This window comes from Mesoplodon densirostris, chromosome 5 (genome assembly GCF_025265405.1).
Source record: "Mesoplodon densirostris isolate mMesDen1 chromosome 5, mMesDen1 primary haplotype, whole genome shotgun sequence".
Lineage (NCBI taxonomy): Eukaryota > Metazoa > Chordata > Mammalia > Artiodactyla > Ziphiidae > Mesoplodon > Mesoplodon densirostris.
Genome location: NC_082665.1, coordinates 77080121 through 77096049, shown reverse-complemented (window position 1 = coordinate 77096049; position 15929 = coordinate 77080121). Strand labels below are relative to the sequence as shown.

General features: G+C 43.5%; 1 pseudogene; it reads left to right on the top strand.

The window, feature by feature from the left end:
• Positions 1-15929, top strand: part of LOC132490467 (elongation factor 1-alpha 1-like) — a 90368-nt pseudogene that overhangs the window by 16698 nt on the left and 57741 nt on the right.

The window sequence follows — 15929 nt, the reverse complement described above, 5'->3', positions numbered from 1 at the left end:
TAACTGTTTCTTGCATTTTGTCTATTCTATTTCCAAGATTTTGGATCATCTTTACCATCATTATTCTGAATTCTTTTTCAGATAGACTGCCTATTACCTCTTCATTTGTTAGGTCTGGTGGGTTTTTATCTTGCTCCTTCTCCTGCTGTGTGTTTTTCTGTCTTCTCATTTTGCTTATGTTACTGTGCTTGGGGTCTCCTTTTTGCAGGCTGCAGGTTCGTAGTTCCCGTTGTTTTTGGTGTCTGTCCCCAGTGGCTAAGGTTGGTTTAGTGGGTTGTGTAGGCTTCTTGGTGGAGGGGACTACTGCCTGTGTTCTGGTGGATGAGGCTGGATCTTGTCTTTCTGGTGGGCAGGTCCACGTCTGGTGGTGTGTTTTGGGGTGTTTGCGGACTTTTTATGATTTGAGGCAGCCTCTCTGCTAATGGGTGGCGTTGTGTTCCTGTCTTGCTAGTTGTTTGGCATAGGGTGTCCAGCACTGTAGCTTGCTGGTCGTTGAGTGAAGCTGGGTGCTGGTGTTGAGATGGAGAGCTCTGGAAGATTTTCGCCGTTTGATATTATGTGGAGCTGGGAGGTCTCTTGTGGACCAGTGTCCTGAAGTTGGCTCTCCCACCTCAGAGGCCCAGCACTGACTCCTGGCTCCTCAATTTGGGATGATTTGTTGTCTGTTCATGTATTCCACAGATGCAGGGTACATGAAGTTGATTGTGGAGCTTTAATCCGCTGCTTCTGAGGCTGCTGGGAGAGGTTTCCCTTTCTCTTTGTTCTCACAGCTCCTGGGTCTCAGCTTTGGATTTGGCCCCGCCTCTGCATGTAGGTCGCCGGAGGGCGTCTGTTCTTTGCTCAGACAGGACAGGGTTAAAGGAGCAGCCTCTTCGGGGACTCTGGCTCACTCAGGCCGGGCAGGAGGGAGGGGCACGGAGTGCGGGGCGAGCCTGCAGCGGCAGAGGTCGGCGTGACGTTGCACCAGCCTGAGGCGCGCCGTGCGTTCTCCCAGGGAAGCCGCCCCTGGATCCCGGGACCCCGGCAGTGGCAGGCTGCACAGGCTCCCGGAAGGGCGGTGTGGACAGTGACCTGCGCTCGCACGCAGGCTTCTTGGCGGCGGCAGCAGCAGCCCCAGTGTCCCACGTCCGTCTCTGGGCTCCGCGCTTTCAGCCGCGACTCGTGCCCGTCTCTGGAGCTCCTTTACGCGGCGCTCTTAATCCCCTCTCCTCGCGCACCAGGAAACCAAGAGGGAAGAAAAAGTCTCCTGCCTCTTCGGCAGCTCCAGAGTTTTCCCGGACTCCCTCCCGGCTAGCTGTGGCACATTAGCCCCCTTCAGGCTGAGTTCTCGCCGCCAGCCCCAGTCCTCTCCCTGCGCTCTGACCGAAGCCCGAGCCTCAGCTCCAGCGCCGCCCTCCCCGGCGGGGGAGCAGACAAGCCTCTCGGGCTGGTGAGTGCCGCTCGGCACCGCTCTTCTGTGCGGGAATCTCTCTGCTTTGCCCTACCCAGGTATGTGGGGGAGTTTCTTGCCTTTTGGGAGGTCTGGGGTCTTCTGCCAGCGTTCAGTAGGTGTTCTGTAGGAGTTGTTCCACGTGTAGCTGTATTTCTGGTGTATCTCCCCCTAGGTTCTTCATGACAAATTTTTTTTCTTAAATTCCATATATATGTGATAGCATACGGTATTTGTCTTTCTCTTTCTGACTTAATTCACTCTGTATGACAGACTCTAAGTCCATCCACCTCATGACAAATAGCTCAATTTCGTTTCTTTTTATTGCTGAGTAATATTCCATTATATATATGTGCCACATCTTCTTTATCCATTCATCCGATGATGGACACTAAGGTTGTTTCCATCTCCGGGCTATTGTAAATAGAGCTGCAATGAACATTTTGGTACATGACTCTTTTTGAATTATGGTTTTCTCAGGGTATATGCCCAGTAAGTGGGATTGCTGGGTCATATGGTAGTTCTACTTGTAGTTTTTTTTTTTTTTTTTTTTTTTTTTGCTGTACGCGGGCCTCTCACTGCTGTGGCCTCTCCCGTTGTGGAGCACAGGCTCCGGACACACAGGCTCCGCGGCCATGGCTCGCGGGCCCAGCCGCTCCGCGGCATGTGGGATCTTCCGGGATCGGGGCACGAACCCGTGTCCCCTGCATCGGCAGGCGGACTCTCAACCACTGCGCCACCAGGGAAGCCCTACTACTTGTAGTTTTTTAAGGAACCTCCATACTATTCTCCATAGTGGCTGTATCAAGTCACATTCCCACCAGCAGTGCAAGAGTGGTCCCATTCCTCCACACCCTCTCCAGCATTTATTGTTTGTAGATATTTTGATTATATGGCCATTCTGACTGGTGTGAGATGATATCTCATTGTAGTTTTGATTTGCATTTCTCTAATGATTAATGATGTTGAGCATTCTTTCATGTGTTTGTTGGCAGTCTATATCTTCTTTGGAGAAATGTCTATTTAGGTCTTCTGCCCATTTTTGGATTGGGTTGTTTGTTTTTTTGCTATTGAGCTGCATGAGCTGCTTATAAATTTTGGAGATTAATCCCTTGTCAGTTGCTTCATTTGCAAATATTTTCTCCCATTCTGAGGGTTGTCTTTTGGTGTTGTTTATGGTTTCCTTTGCTGTGCAAAAGCGTTGAAGTTTCATTAGGTCCCATGTGTTTATTTTTGTCTTTATTTCCATTTCTCTAGGAGTGGGTCAAAAAGGATCTTGCCATGATTTATGTCATACAGTGTTCTGTCTATGTTTTGTGCCAGTACCATACTGTCTTGTTTATTGTAGCTTTGTAGTATAGTCTGAAGTCAGGGAGCCTGATTCCTCCAGCTCCGTTTTTCGTTCTCAAGATTGCTTTGGCTATTTGGGGTCTTTTGTGTTTCTGTACAAATTGTGAAATTTTTTGTTCTAGTTCGTGAAAAATGCCAGTGGTAGTTTCATAGGAATTACATTGAATCTGTAGATTGCTTTGGGTAGTAGAGTCATTTTCACAATGTTGATTCTTCTAATCCAGGAACATGGTATACCTCTCCATCTTTTTGTATCATCTTTAATTTCTTTCATAAGTGTCATAATTTTCTGCATACAGGTCTTTTGTCTCCTTAGGGAGGTTTATTCCTAGATATTTTATTCTTTTTGTTGCAATGGTAAATGGGAGTGTTTTCTTGATTTCACTTTCAGATTTTTCATCATTAGTGTATAGGAATGCCAGAGATTTCTGTGCATTAATTTTGTATCCTGCTACTTTACCAAATTCATTGATTAGCTCCAGTAGTTTTCTGGTAGCGTCTGTAGGATTCTCTATGTATAGTATCGTGTCATCTGCAAACAGTGACAGCTTAATTTCTTCTTTACCGATTTGGATTCCTTTTATTTCCTTTTCTTCTCTGATTGCTGTGGCTAAAACTTCCAAAACTATGTTGAATCAGAGTGGTGAGAGTGGGCAACCTTGTCTTGTTCCTGATCTTAGAGGAAATGGTTTCAGTTTTTCACCATTGGGCATGATGTTGGCTGTGGGTTTGTCATATATGGCCTTTATTATGTTGAGGTAAATTCCCTCTATGCCTACTTTCTGGAGGGTTTTTTTCATAAATGGGTGTTGAATTTTCTCAAAAGTTTTCTCTGCATCTATTGAGATGATCATATGGTTTTTATCGTTCAGTTTGTTAATATGGTGTATCACGTTGATTGATTTGCATATATTGAAGAATCCTTGCATTCCTGGAATACACCCCACTTGATCGTGGTGTATGATCTTTTTAATGTGCTGTTGGATTCTGTTTGCTAGTATTTTGTTGAGGGTTTTTGCATCTATGTTCATCAGTGATATTGGCCTGTAGTTTTCTTTCTTTGTGACATCCTTGTCTGGTTTTGGTATCAAGGTGATGGTGGCCTCGTAGAATGAGTTTGGGAGTGTTCCTCCCTCTGCTATATTTTGGAAGAGTTTGAGAAGGATAGGTGTTAGCTCTTCTCTATCTGTTTGATAGAATTCACCTGTGAAGCCATGTGGTCCTGGACTTTTGTTTGTTGGAAGATTTTTAATCACAGTTTCAATTTCAGTGCTTGTGATTGGTCTATTCATATTTTCTATTTCTTCCTGATTCAGTCTTGGCAGGTTGTGCATTTCTATGAATTTGTCCATTTCTTCCAGGTTGTCCATTTTATTGGCATAGAATTGTTTGTAGTAATCTCTCATGATCTTTTGTATTTCTGCAGTGTCAGTTGTTACTTCTCCTTTTTCATTTCTAATTCTATTGATTTGAGTCTTCTCCCTTTTTTTCTTGATGAGTCTGGCTAATGGTTTATCAATTTTGTTTATCTTCCCAAAGAACCAGCTTTTAGTTTTATTGATCTTTGCTATTGTTTCCTTCATTTCTTTTTCATTTATTTCTGATCTGATTTTTATGATTTCTTTCCTTCTGCTAACTTTGGGATGTTTTTGTTCTTCTTTCTCTAATTGCTTTAGGTGCAAGGTTAGTTTGTTTATTTTAGATGTTTCCTGTTTCTTAAGGTAGGATTGTATTGCTATAATCTTCCCTCTTAGAATTGCTTTTGCTGCATCCCATGGGTTTTGGGTCATCGTGTCTCCATTATCATTTGTTTCTAGGTATTTTTTGATTTCTTCTTTGATTTCTTCAGTGATCACTTCATTATTAAGTACTGTATTGTTTAGCCTCCATGTGTTTATATTTTTTACATATCTTTTCCCGTAATTGATATCTAGTCTCATAGCATTGTCGTCAGAAAAGATACTTGATACAATTTCAATTTTCTTAAATATACCAAGGCTTAATTTGTGAACTATCAAATGATAAGTATGATATGATCTATCCTGGAGAATGTTCCATGAGCACTTGAGCAAAATGTGTATTCTGCTGTTTTTCGATGGAATGTCCTATAAATATCAATTAAGTGCATCTTGTTTAATGTATCATTTAAAGCTTGTGTTTCCTTATTTATTTTCATTTTGGATGATCTGTCCATTGGTGAAAGTGGAGTGTTAAAGTCCCCTACTATGAATGTGTTACTGTCGATTTCCCCTTTTATGGCTGTTAGTATTTGCCTTATGTATTGAGGTGCTCCTATGTTGGGTGCATAAATATTTACAATTGTTATATCTTCTTCTTGGATTGATCCCTTGATCATTATGTAGTGTCCTTTCTTGTCTCTTCTAATAGTCTTTATTTTAAAGTCTATTTTGTCTGACATAGAATTGCTACTCCAGCTTTCTTTTGCTTTCCATTTGCATGCAATATCTTTTTTTTTTTTTTTTCGGTATGCGGGCCTCTCACTGTTGTGGCCTCCCCCGTTGCGGAGCACAGGCTCCGGACGCGCAGGCTCCGGACGCGCAGGCTCAGCGGCCATGGCTCACGGGCCCAGCCGCTCCGCGGCATATGGGATCCTCCCAGACCGGGGCACGAACCCGTATCCCCTGCATCGGCAGGCGGACTCTCAACCACTTGCGCCACCAGGGAGGCCCTGCAATATCTTTTTCCATCCTCTTACTTTCAATCTTTATGTGACCCTAGGTCTGATGTGGGTCTCTTGTAGACAGCATATATATGGGTCTTGGTTTTGTATTCATTCAGCCAATCTGTGTCTTTTGGTGGGAGCATTTAGTTCATTTACGTTTAAGGTAATTATCGATATGTATGTTCCTATTCCCATTTTCTTAATTGTTATGGGTTCGTTAATGTAGGTCTTTTCCTTCTGTTGTGTTTCTTGCCTAGAGAAGTTCCTTTAGCATTTGTTGTAAAGCTGGTTTGGTGGTGCTGAACTCTCTCAGCTTTTGCTTGTCTGTAAACGTTTTAATTTCTCCATCAAATCTGAATGAGATCCTTGCTGGGTAGAGTAATCTTGGTTGCAGGTTTTTCTCCTTCATCACTTTAAGTATGTCCTGCCACTCCCTTCTGGCTTGTAGAGTTTCTGCTGAGAGATCAGCTGTTATCCTGATGGGGATTCCCTTGTGTGTTATTTGTTGTTTTTGCCTTGCTGCTTTTAATATGATTTCTTTGTGTTTAATTTTTGACAGTTTGATTAATATGTGTCTTGGTGTATTTCTCCTTGGATTTATTCTGTATGGGACTCTCTGTGCCACCTGGACTTGATGAACTATTTCCTTTCCCATATTAGGGAAGTTTTCAACTATAATCTCTTCAAATATTTTCTCAGTCCCTTTCTTTTTCTCTTCTTCTTCTGGAACCCCTATAATTCGAATGTTGGTGCGTTTAATGTTGTCCCAGAGGTCTCTGAGACTGTCCTCTGTTCTTTTCATTCTTTGTTCTTTATTTTCCTGTGCAGCAGTTATTTCCACTATTTTATCTTCCACCTCACTTATCCGTTCTTCTGCCTCAGTTATTCTGCTATTGATCCCATCTAGAGTAATTTTTATTTCATTTATTGTGCTTTTAATCGATGCTTGATTCGTCTTTAGTTCTTCTAGGTCCTTGTTAACTGTTTCTTGCATTTTGTCTATTCTATTTCCAAGATTTTGGATCATCTTTACCATCATTATTCTGAATTCTTTTTCAGATAGACTGCCTATTACCTCTTCATTTGTTAGGTCTGGTGGGTTTTTATCTTGCTCCTTCTCCTGCTGTGTGTTTTTCTGTCTTCTCATTTTGCTTATGTTACTGTGCTTGGGGTCTCCTTTTTGCAGGCTGCAGGTTCGTAGTTCCCGTTGTTTTTGGTGTCTGTCCCCAGTGGCTAAGGTTGGTTTAGTGGGTTGTGTAGGCTTCTTGGTGGAGGGGACTACTGCCTGTGTTCTGGTGGATGAGGCTGGATCTTGTCTTTCTGGTGGGCAGGTCCACGTCTGGTGGTGTGTTTTGGGGTGTTTGCGGACTTTTTATGATTTGAGGCAGCCTCTCTGCTAATGGGTGGCGTTGTGTTCCTGTCTTGCTAGTTGTTTGGCATAGGGTGTCCAGCACTGTAGCTTGCTGGTCGTTGAGTGAAGCTGGGTGCTGGTGTTGAGATGGAGAGCTCTGGAAGATTTTCGCCGTTTGATATTATGTGGAGCTGGGAGGTCTCTTGTGGACCAGTGTCCTGAAGTTGGCTCTCCCACCTCAGAGGCCCAGCACTGACTCCTGGCTCCTCAATTTGGGATGATTTGTTGTCTGTTCATGTATTCCACAGATGCAGGGTACATGAAGTTGATTGTGGAGCTTTAATCCGCTGCTTCTGAGGCTGCTGGGAGAGGTTTCCCTTTCTCTTTGTTCTCACAGCTCCTGGGTCTCAGCTTTGGATTTGGCCCCGCCTCTGCATGTAGGTCGCCGGAGGGCGTCTGTTCTTTGCTCAGACAGGACAGGGTTAAAGGAGCAGCCTCTTCGGGGACTCTGGCTCACTCAGGCCGGGCAGGAGGGAGGGGCACGGAGTGCGGGGCGAGCCTGCAGCGGCAGAGGTCGGCGTGACGTTGCACCAGCCTGAGGCGCGCCGTGCGTTCTCCCAGGGAAGCCGCCCCTGGATCCCGGGACCCCGGCAGTGGCAGGCTGCACAGGCTCCCGGAAGGGCGGTGTGGACAGTGACCTGCGCTCGCACGCAGGCTTCTTGGCGGCGGCAGCAGCAGCCCCAGTGTCCCACGTCCGTCTCTGGGCTCCGCGCTTTCAGCCGCGACTCGTGCCCGTCTCTGGAGCTCCTTTACGCGGCGCTCTTAATCCCCTCTCCTCGCGCACCAGGAAACCAAGAGGGAAGAAAAAGTCTCCTGCCTCTTCGGCAGCTCCAGAGTTTTCCCGGACTCCCTCCCGGCTAGCTGTGGCACATTAGCCCCCTTCAGGCTGAGTTCTCGCCGCCAGCCCCAGTCCTCTCCCTGCGCTCTGACCGAAGCCCGAGCCTCAGCTCCAGCGCCGCCCTCCCCGGCGGGGGAGCAGACAAGCCTCTCGGGCTGGTGAGTGCCGCTCGGCACCGCTCTTCTGTGCGGGAATCTCTCTGCTTTGCCCTACCCAGGTATGTGGGGGAGTTTCTTGCCTTTTGGGAGGTCTGGGGTCTTCTGCCAGCGTTCAGTAGGTGTTCTGTAGGAGTTGTTCCACGTGTAGCTGTATTTCTGGTGTATCTCCCCCTAGGTTCTTCATGACAAATTTTTTTTCTTAAATTCCATATATATGTGATAGCATACGGTATTTGTCTTTCTCTTTCTGACTTAATTCACTCTGTATGACAGACTCTAAGTCCATCCACCTCATGACAAATAGCTCAATTTCGTTTCTTTTTATTGCTGAGTAATATTCCATTATATATATGTGCCACATCTTCTTTATCCATTCATCCGATGATGGACACTAAGGTTGTTTCCATCTCCGGGCTATTGTAAATAGAGCTGCAATGAACATTTTGGTACATGACTCTTTTTGAATTATGGTTTTCTCAGGGTATATGCCCAGTAAGTGGGATTGCTGGGTCATATGGTAGTTCTACTTGTAGTTTTTTTTTTTTTTTTTTTTTTTTTTGCTGTACGCGGGCCTCTCACTGCTGTGGCCTCTCCCGTTGTGGAGCACAGGCTCCGGACACACAGGCTCCGCGGCCATGGCTCGCGGGCCCAGCCGCTCCGCGGCATGTGGGATCTTCCGGGATCGGGGCACGAACCCGTGTCCCCTGCATCGGCAGGCGGACTCTCAACCACTGCGCCACCAGGGAAGCCCTACTACTTGTAGTTTTTTAAGGAACCTCCATACTATTCTCCATAGTGGCTGTATCAATTCACATTCCCACCAGCAGTGCAAGAGTGGTCCCATTCCTCCACACCCTCTCCAGCATTTATTGTTTGTAGATATTTTGATTATATGGCCATTCTGACTGGTGTGAGATGATATCTCATTGTAGTTTTGATTTGCATTTCTCTAATGATTAATGATGTTGAGCATTCTTTCATGTGTTTGTTGGCAGTCTATATCTTCTTTGGAGAAATGTCTATTTAGGTCTTCTGCCCATTTTTGGATTGGGTTGTTTGTTTTTTTGCTATTGAGCTGCATGAGCTGCTTATAAATTTTGGAGATTAATCCCTTGTCAGTTGCTTCATTTGCAAATATTTTCTCCCATTCTGAGGGTTGTCTTTTGGTGTTGTTTATGGTTTCCTTTGCTGTGCAAAAGCGTTGAAGTTTCATTAGGTCCCATGTGTTTATTTTTGTCTTTATTTCCATTTCTCTAGGAGTGGGTCAAAAAGGATCTTGCCATGATTTATGTCATACAGTGTTCTGTCTATGTTTTGTGCCAGTACCATACTGTCTTGTTTATTGTAGCTTTGTAGTATAGTCTGAAGTCAGGGAGCCTGATTCCTCCAGCTCCGTTTTTCGTTCTCAAGATTGCTTTGGCTATTTGGGGTCTTTTGTGTTTCTGTACAAATTGTGAAATTTTTTGTTCTAGTTCGTGAAAAATGCCAGTGGTAGTTTCATAGGAATTACATTGAATCTGTAGATTGCTTTGGGTAGTAGAGTCATTTTCACAATGTTGATTCTTCTAATCCAGGAACATGGTATACCTCTCCATCTTTTTGTATCATCTTTAATTTCTTTCATAAGTGTCATAATTTTCTGCATACAGGTCTTTTGTCTCCTTAGGGAGGTTTATTCCTAGATATTTTATTCTTTTTGTTGCAATGGTAAATGGGAGTGTTTTCTTGATTTCACTTTCAGATTTTTCATCATTAGTGTATAGGAATGCCAGAGATTTCTGTGCATTAATTTTGTATCCTGCTACTTTACCAAATTCATTGATTAGCTCCAGTAGTTTTCTGGTAGCGTCTGTAGGATTCTCTATGTATAGTATCGTGTCATCTGCAAACAGTGACAGCTTAATTTCTTCTTTACCGATTTGGATTCCTTTTATTTCCTTTTCTTCTCTGATTGCTGTGGCTAAAACTTCCAAAACTATGTTGAATCAGAGTGGTGAGAGTGGGCAACCTTGTCTTGTTCCTGATCTTAGAGGAAATGGTTTCAGTTTTTCACCATTGGGCATGATGTTGGCTGTGGGTTTGTCATATATGGCCTTTATTATGTTGAGGTAAATTCCCTCTATGCCTACTTTCTGGAGGGTTTTTTTCATAAATGGGTGTTGAATTTTCTCAAAAGTTTTCTCTGCATCTATTGAGATGATCATATGGTTTTTATCGTTCAGTTTGTTAATATGGTGTATCACGTTGATTGATTTGCATATATTGAAGAATCCTTGCATTCCTGGAATACACCCCACTTGATCGTGGTGTATGATCTTTTTAATGTGCTGTTGGATTCTGTTTGCTAGTATTTTGTTGAGGGTTTTTGCATCTATGTTCATCAGTGATATTGGCCTGTAGTTTTCTTTCTTTGTGACATCCTTGTCTGGTTTTGGTATCAAGGTGATGGTGGCCTCGTAGAATGAGTTTGGGAGTGTTCCTCCCTCTGCTATATTTTGGAAGAGTTTGAGAAGGATAGGTGTTAGCTCTTCTCTATCTGTTTGATAGAATTCACCTGTGAAGCCATGTGGTCCTGGACTTTTGTTTGTTGGAAGATTTTTAATCACAGTTTCAATTTCAGTGCTTGTGATTGGTCTATTCATATTTTCTATTTCTTCCTGATTCAGTCTTGGCAGGTTGTGCATTTCTATGAATTTGTCCATTTCTTCCAGGTTGTCCATTTTATTGGCATAGAATTGTTTGTAGTAATCTCTCATGATCTTTTGTATTTCTGCAGTGTCAGTTGTTACTTCTCCTTTTTCATTTCTAATTCTATTGATTTGAGTCTTCTCCCTTTTTTTCTTGATGAGTCTGGCTAATGGTTTATCAATTTTGTTTATCTTCCCAAAGAACCAGCTTTTAGTTTTATTGATCTTTGCTATTGTTTCCTTCATTTCTTTTTCATTTATTTCTGATCTGATTTTTATGATTTCTTTCCTTCTGCTAACTTTGGGATGTTTTTGTTCTTCTTTCTCTAATTGCTTTAGGTGCAAGGTTAGTTTGTTTATTTTAGATGTTTCCTGTTTCTTAAGGTAGGATTGTATTGCTATAATCTTCCCTCTTAGAATTGCTTTTGCTGCATCCCATGGGTTTTGGGTCATCGTGTCTCCATTATCATTTGTTTCTAGGTATTTTTTGATTTCTTCTTTGATTTCTTCAGTGATCACTTCATTATTAAGTACTGTATTGTTTAGCCTCCATGTGTTTATATTTTTTACATATCTTTTCCCGTAATTGATATCTAGTCTCATAGCATTGTCGTCAGAAAAGATACTTGATACAATTTCAATTTTCTTAAATATACCAAGGCTTAATTTGTGAACTATCAAATGATAAGTATGATATGATCTATCCTGGAGAATGTTCCATGAGCACTTGAGCAAAATGTGTATTCTGCTGTTTTTCGATGGAATGTCCTATAAATATCAATTAAGTGCATCTTGTTTAATGTATCATTTAAAGCTTGTGTTTCCTTATTTATTTTCATTTTGGATGATCTGTCCATTGGTGAAAGTGGAGTGTTAAAGTCCCCTACTATGAATGTGTTACTGTCGATTTCCCCTTTTATGGCTGTTAGTATTTGCCTTATGTATTGAGGTGCTCCTATGTTGGGTGCATAAATATTTACAATTGTTATATCTTCTTCTTGGATTGATCCCTTGATCATTATGTAGTGTCCTTTCTTGTCTCTTCTAATAGTCTTTATTTTAAAGTCTATTTTGTCTGACATAGAATTGCTACTCCAGCTTTCTTTTGCTTTCCATTTGCATGCAATATCTTTTTTTTTTTTTTTTCGGTATGCGGGCCTCTCACTGTTGTGGCCTCCCCCGTTGCGGAGCACAGGCTCCGGACGCGCAGGCTCCGGACGCGCAGGCTCAGCGGCCATGGCTCACGGGCCCAGCCGCTCCGCGGCATATGGGATCCTCCCAGACCGGGGCACGAACCCGTATCCCCTGCATCGGCAGGCGGACTCTCAACCACTTGCGCCACCAGGGAGGCCCTGCAATATCTTTTTCCATCCTCTTACTTTCAATCTTTATGTGACCCTAGGTCTGATGTGGGTCTCTTGTAGACAGCATATATATGGGTCTTGGTTTTGTATTCATTCAGCCAATCTGTGTCTTTTGGTGGGAGCATTTAGTTCATTTACGTTTAAGGTAATTATCGATATGTATGTTCCTATTCCCATTTTCTTAATTGTTATGGGTTCGTTAATGTAGGTCTTTTCCTTCTGTTGTGTTTCTTGCCTAGAGAAGTTCCTTTAGCATTTGTTGTAAAGCTGGTTTGGTGGTGCTGAACTCTCTCAGCTTTTGCTTGTCTGTAAAGGTTTTAGTTTCTCCATCAAAGCTGAATGAGATCCTTGATGGGTAGAGTAATCTTAGTTGCAGGTTTTTCTCCTTCATCACTTTAAATGTGTCCTGCCAGTCCCTTGTGGCTTGCAGAGTTTCTGCTGAGACATCAGCTTATGTCTGAAACTTTTTATAACCAAATGTTAGAGAAAACATGTGGGCCTTGTCATGACCTCAGTCCTCAGTGATGATGGGCTGGGACAGCATACGTAAAGGCTGGAGTCTCCAGACAGGCACCTCAGGATCTGAAGTAGCCCCATCCACTGTGCAAATACAATTTTTATGAGTGCTCTGATGTGAAAAGACTTGGACAGCCCTGACTTAGGCTTAAAATGAGGGAGACATCCATCCCCCATGCAAAAAGAAACTGAGATGTTATGGAATCACACTTGAGATTTCAGCGAACTGTAAACAGATGTGTGCACACACACTGTACATTCAAAGGAAACCCTCCAGGTGAAATAGGAATAATCCTAAAACTGTGTTGTAGTAATTCAGAAGGAAAGTCTGAAAGAGCCCTAGCAACTTTCATGCGGAAAATGGGAGCAGCAGCAAGAGCGCACCTCTGAGTGTGGCTGAAACTGAAACAGTCAGCAAGCTCCAAAGGACTTCTACAGAAGCAGAGCCTGCCCTTTCGGTGCCTTTTCGGTCCCCTTCCGGCACCTCTTTCCGTCCTTGGAGAAATGGCCCACATTCTGGCTTTGGGGTCTGGAGACTGAGGGCCTCCCCTCAATTCTTCCAATAACCAAGAGTGTGACTTTGGCAAGTGCTTTAAGAAAACGAGTACAAATTCCTATAAAAATGCACACCCTGCCTATTTCCAAAACGGAATTTAGAGAGAACTTCAGACAAAATAATCTTTTTTTTTTCAGCATAATAATGGGATCTTCTTGATGTCCTTTGCTGTGAGAGCATACCAGTCACAGAGATCATCAGGGAACGTGGCATTTCACAGCTGCCAAAGTCCAGACAGATCACCTCATCCAACACTTTTATTTCACAGATATGAAAACCAGGGTCCAGAGAGCTACAGTTCCCTCTGAAAACTGCAGAGCTACTTTGAGCTCATGAGTCTAAATCCAGTTGTACTCGGAGATTTCCCAGGGTGGGCAGGGCCGTGTTTAGAGGTGGCTGTAGGCTCAGGAAATCTGTAGGCAGGCTGTCTGCTGGTGATCGTCGGTTGCTCAGTCTGAGGGGTCCCAGCACCTGTGTCCACAGGCTGCTGGGTGGAGCCAGGTGCTGGTGCTAATTTGGTGCCTGGGGGTATGGGACTTGACTGTATTGTGAGTCTGTGCCTCCTACCCACGTCCTTGTGGTTCCTTCCTTGTGTTTTGCTGTAGAAGATCTTTTCTGGTAAGTTCTGGTCTTTTTCATTGTTTCATGGTTGCTCTGCAGATAATTGTGATTTTGGTGTGCCCATGAGAGGAAGTGAGCTCAAGTTGTTTCCACTCTGCCATCTTGGCTAGTCTCTCCTGAATTATGTTTTAAATAATTTGGGAAGTGGCTGAGAATCTTTCCTGGTTCTTGGAGTTGAGGTTGGTATTTGCTCTGGGCTGCTTCATTTCTTCCTTATCCTTGGGTTGCAGAAGTAGTAGAAACTGGTGGTATGTCTATTTTGCAGACACTGGGACCCTCTCCCTCATCTCAAGCATAAAGGTCCCATAGCCCTTTTGTCCTCAAATTTCCTTCTGTGCCTGGAAAGGTGTTTGGAACCATGGTGAAGGAAAGGGTCAGGTAGGGCATTAGCCTCTTGCTCCCATCCCTACATGACAGTGAGGCTCTGTAAGCAGCTGCCAATGCCTGTGGCAACAAGACCCTGAGTAAGGTGTGGTGGGGGAGAGAAACAGCATTTGCACATTGTGAATGAATGGTATGGGAGTTGGGGCAGGTGATGTGGCACTGCTCCCAGGGAGGAAGTAATCTCTAACATCTCCAGCTGGATGGTGGCTCCTTTTGGAGTAGGCAAGGAAGGAGAACCAGAGCTGAGCTCCACTGGGGAAAGGGTAGAGTGCCCTCCAGCACTCTGCTCCATCAGCCAGCCTGATGCACCTGCTGCTGCCTTTTGTGGAGTCAGCTGTGTCTCCCAGCTGTGATGTGCCATCAGCCCCACCCAGGAGGAGTTTGAAATGCCTACAGGGTAGGTTTCATCACCCCCATTTTAGAGGTGAAGTAACAGGTACCCAAATGATGAAGAGACTGGCATAAGTTGCACCGCTGGAAGTAATTGGAAGAGCTAAGGCTCCAGTCAGGCTTTTGGCCCCAACTCCAGTGCTCTCAGGTCTGTAACTCAGCATAGTCGTTTGGAAAGTTCTTCCACTTTAGTATTTGTAGGGCCTTGGACAAGACACTTGAGGTTCTAGTAGAGATGATGTGAAGTCATATATGTGGAAGTGTTTACCACAGTGCTAGCAATAACAGGAGCTCAATAAATGGGCTAGGCATGGCAGGGTGGGAGTCGGGGAGGTAAAAACAAGAATAACACTGGGTTTTGCCCCTGAGGAATTTCATTGTTATGAGCAGTTAGGCTCATGACCTGGTTTTGAATCATGGCTCACTGTAAAGCTGTGTCACTTTGGGAAAGTTTCTTTTTCTCTCCATGCCTCAGTTTCCTCATCTGTAAAATGGGTATAATTGCAGTAAATACTTCCAAAGATTATTGTGGAGATTAACTGAATGAATGCATGTGAATGCTTTGGCCATGCCTGATCACAGAAGGCTTGTAAAACATGGTAGTTTTAAGTACTATTATATAAATACGTAAAAATGTAAATAAAAGATTTAGGGAACAGACAACAAAAACAAAGGAAGGAATGGCACAAGAGAAAAATGGGAACTTTGCAAGTATGTTCTAAGGAAAAAATTCGCTGCTATATTTGGAAACATCTGCAGGTACAACTCATGACCAGATGGCAAATGATCTCATTCTTAGTTGATCACGAAACAGAGTCCAGAGGATGATGCCAAATCTTTCTTTAAAAAAAGTGCTGTCTACTTATGCTATAGTTCACTCTTAGGCATCTTCTGCAAGGTCAAGTCCTCTGAACTTTCCATGTTCCACCTGGAGAAAGTCTTTGGCATAGAGCATTGTATTCTTTTCCTTTTGCTACTGTAGCAAATTAGTGCAAAGTTAGTGGCTTTAAGCAAAACAAAATTACTATTTTATAGTTCTGGAAATCAGAAGTCTAAAATCAAAGCTGCATTTCTTTTGGAGGCTTCAGAGAAGAATCTGTTTCCTTGCATTTACCAGCTTCTAAAGCCTGCCTCCGTTCTTTGACTCATGGTCCCCCCCTTCATCTTCAAAGCCAGCCATATGTAGCATCTTTCCTCTCTGACCTCCCACAGCCTCTTATAAATATTTTGGTGATTATACAGGGCCCACCAGGATAATCCAGGATAATCTCCACATCTCAATGTCCTTAACTTAATCACACCTGCCATATAAGGTAACATATTCACAGTTTTGGGGATAAATGTGTAGACATCTTTTGGATGCCATTATTCAAGCCTATCACAAGCATCTCCAAGCCAAACACATCCTTCCTTCGCTAAAATGGGCGACCTTGTTTAGAATAACTTGCAGGATCTATTATGCAAATTCTTCACCCCACCATGTGTAAGGAGAGGAAAAAATGCCAATGGTGAGGGGAAGTAAGAACCCTGTCCTACTTCATC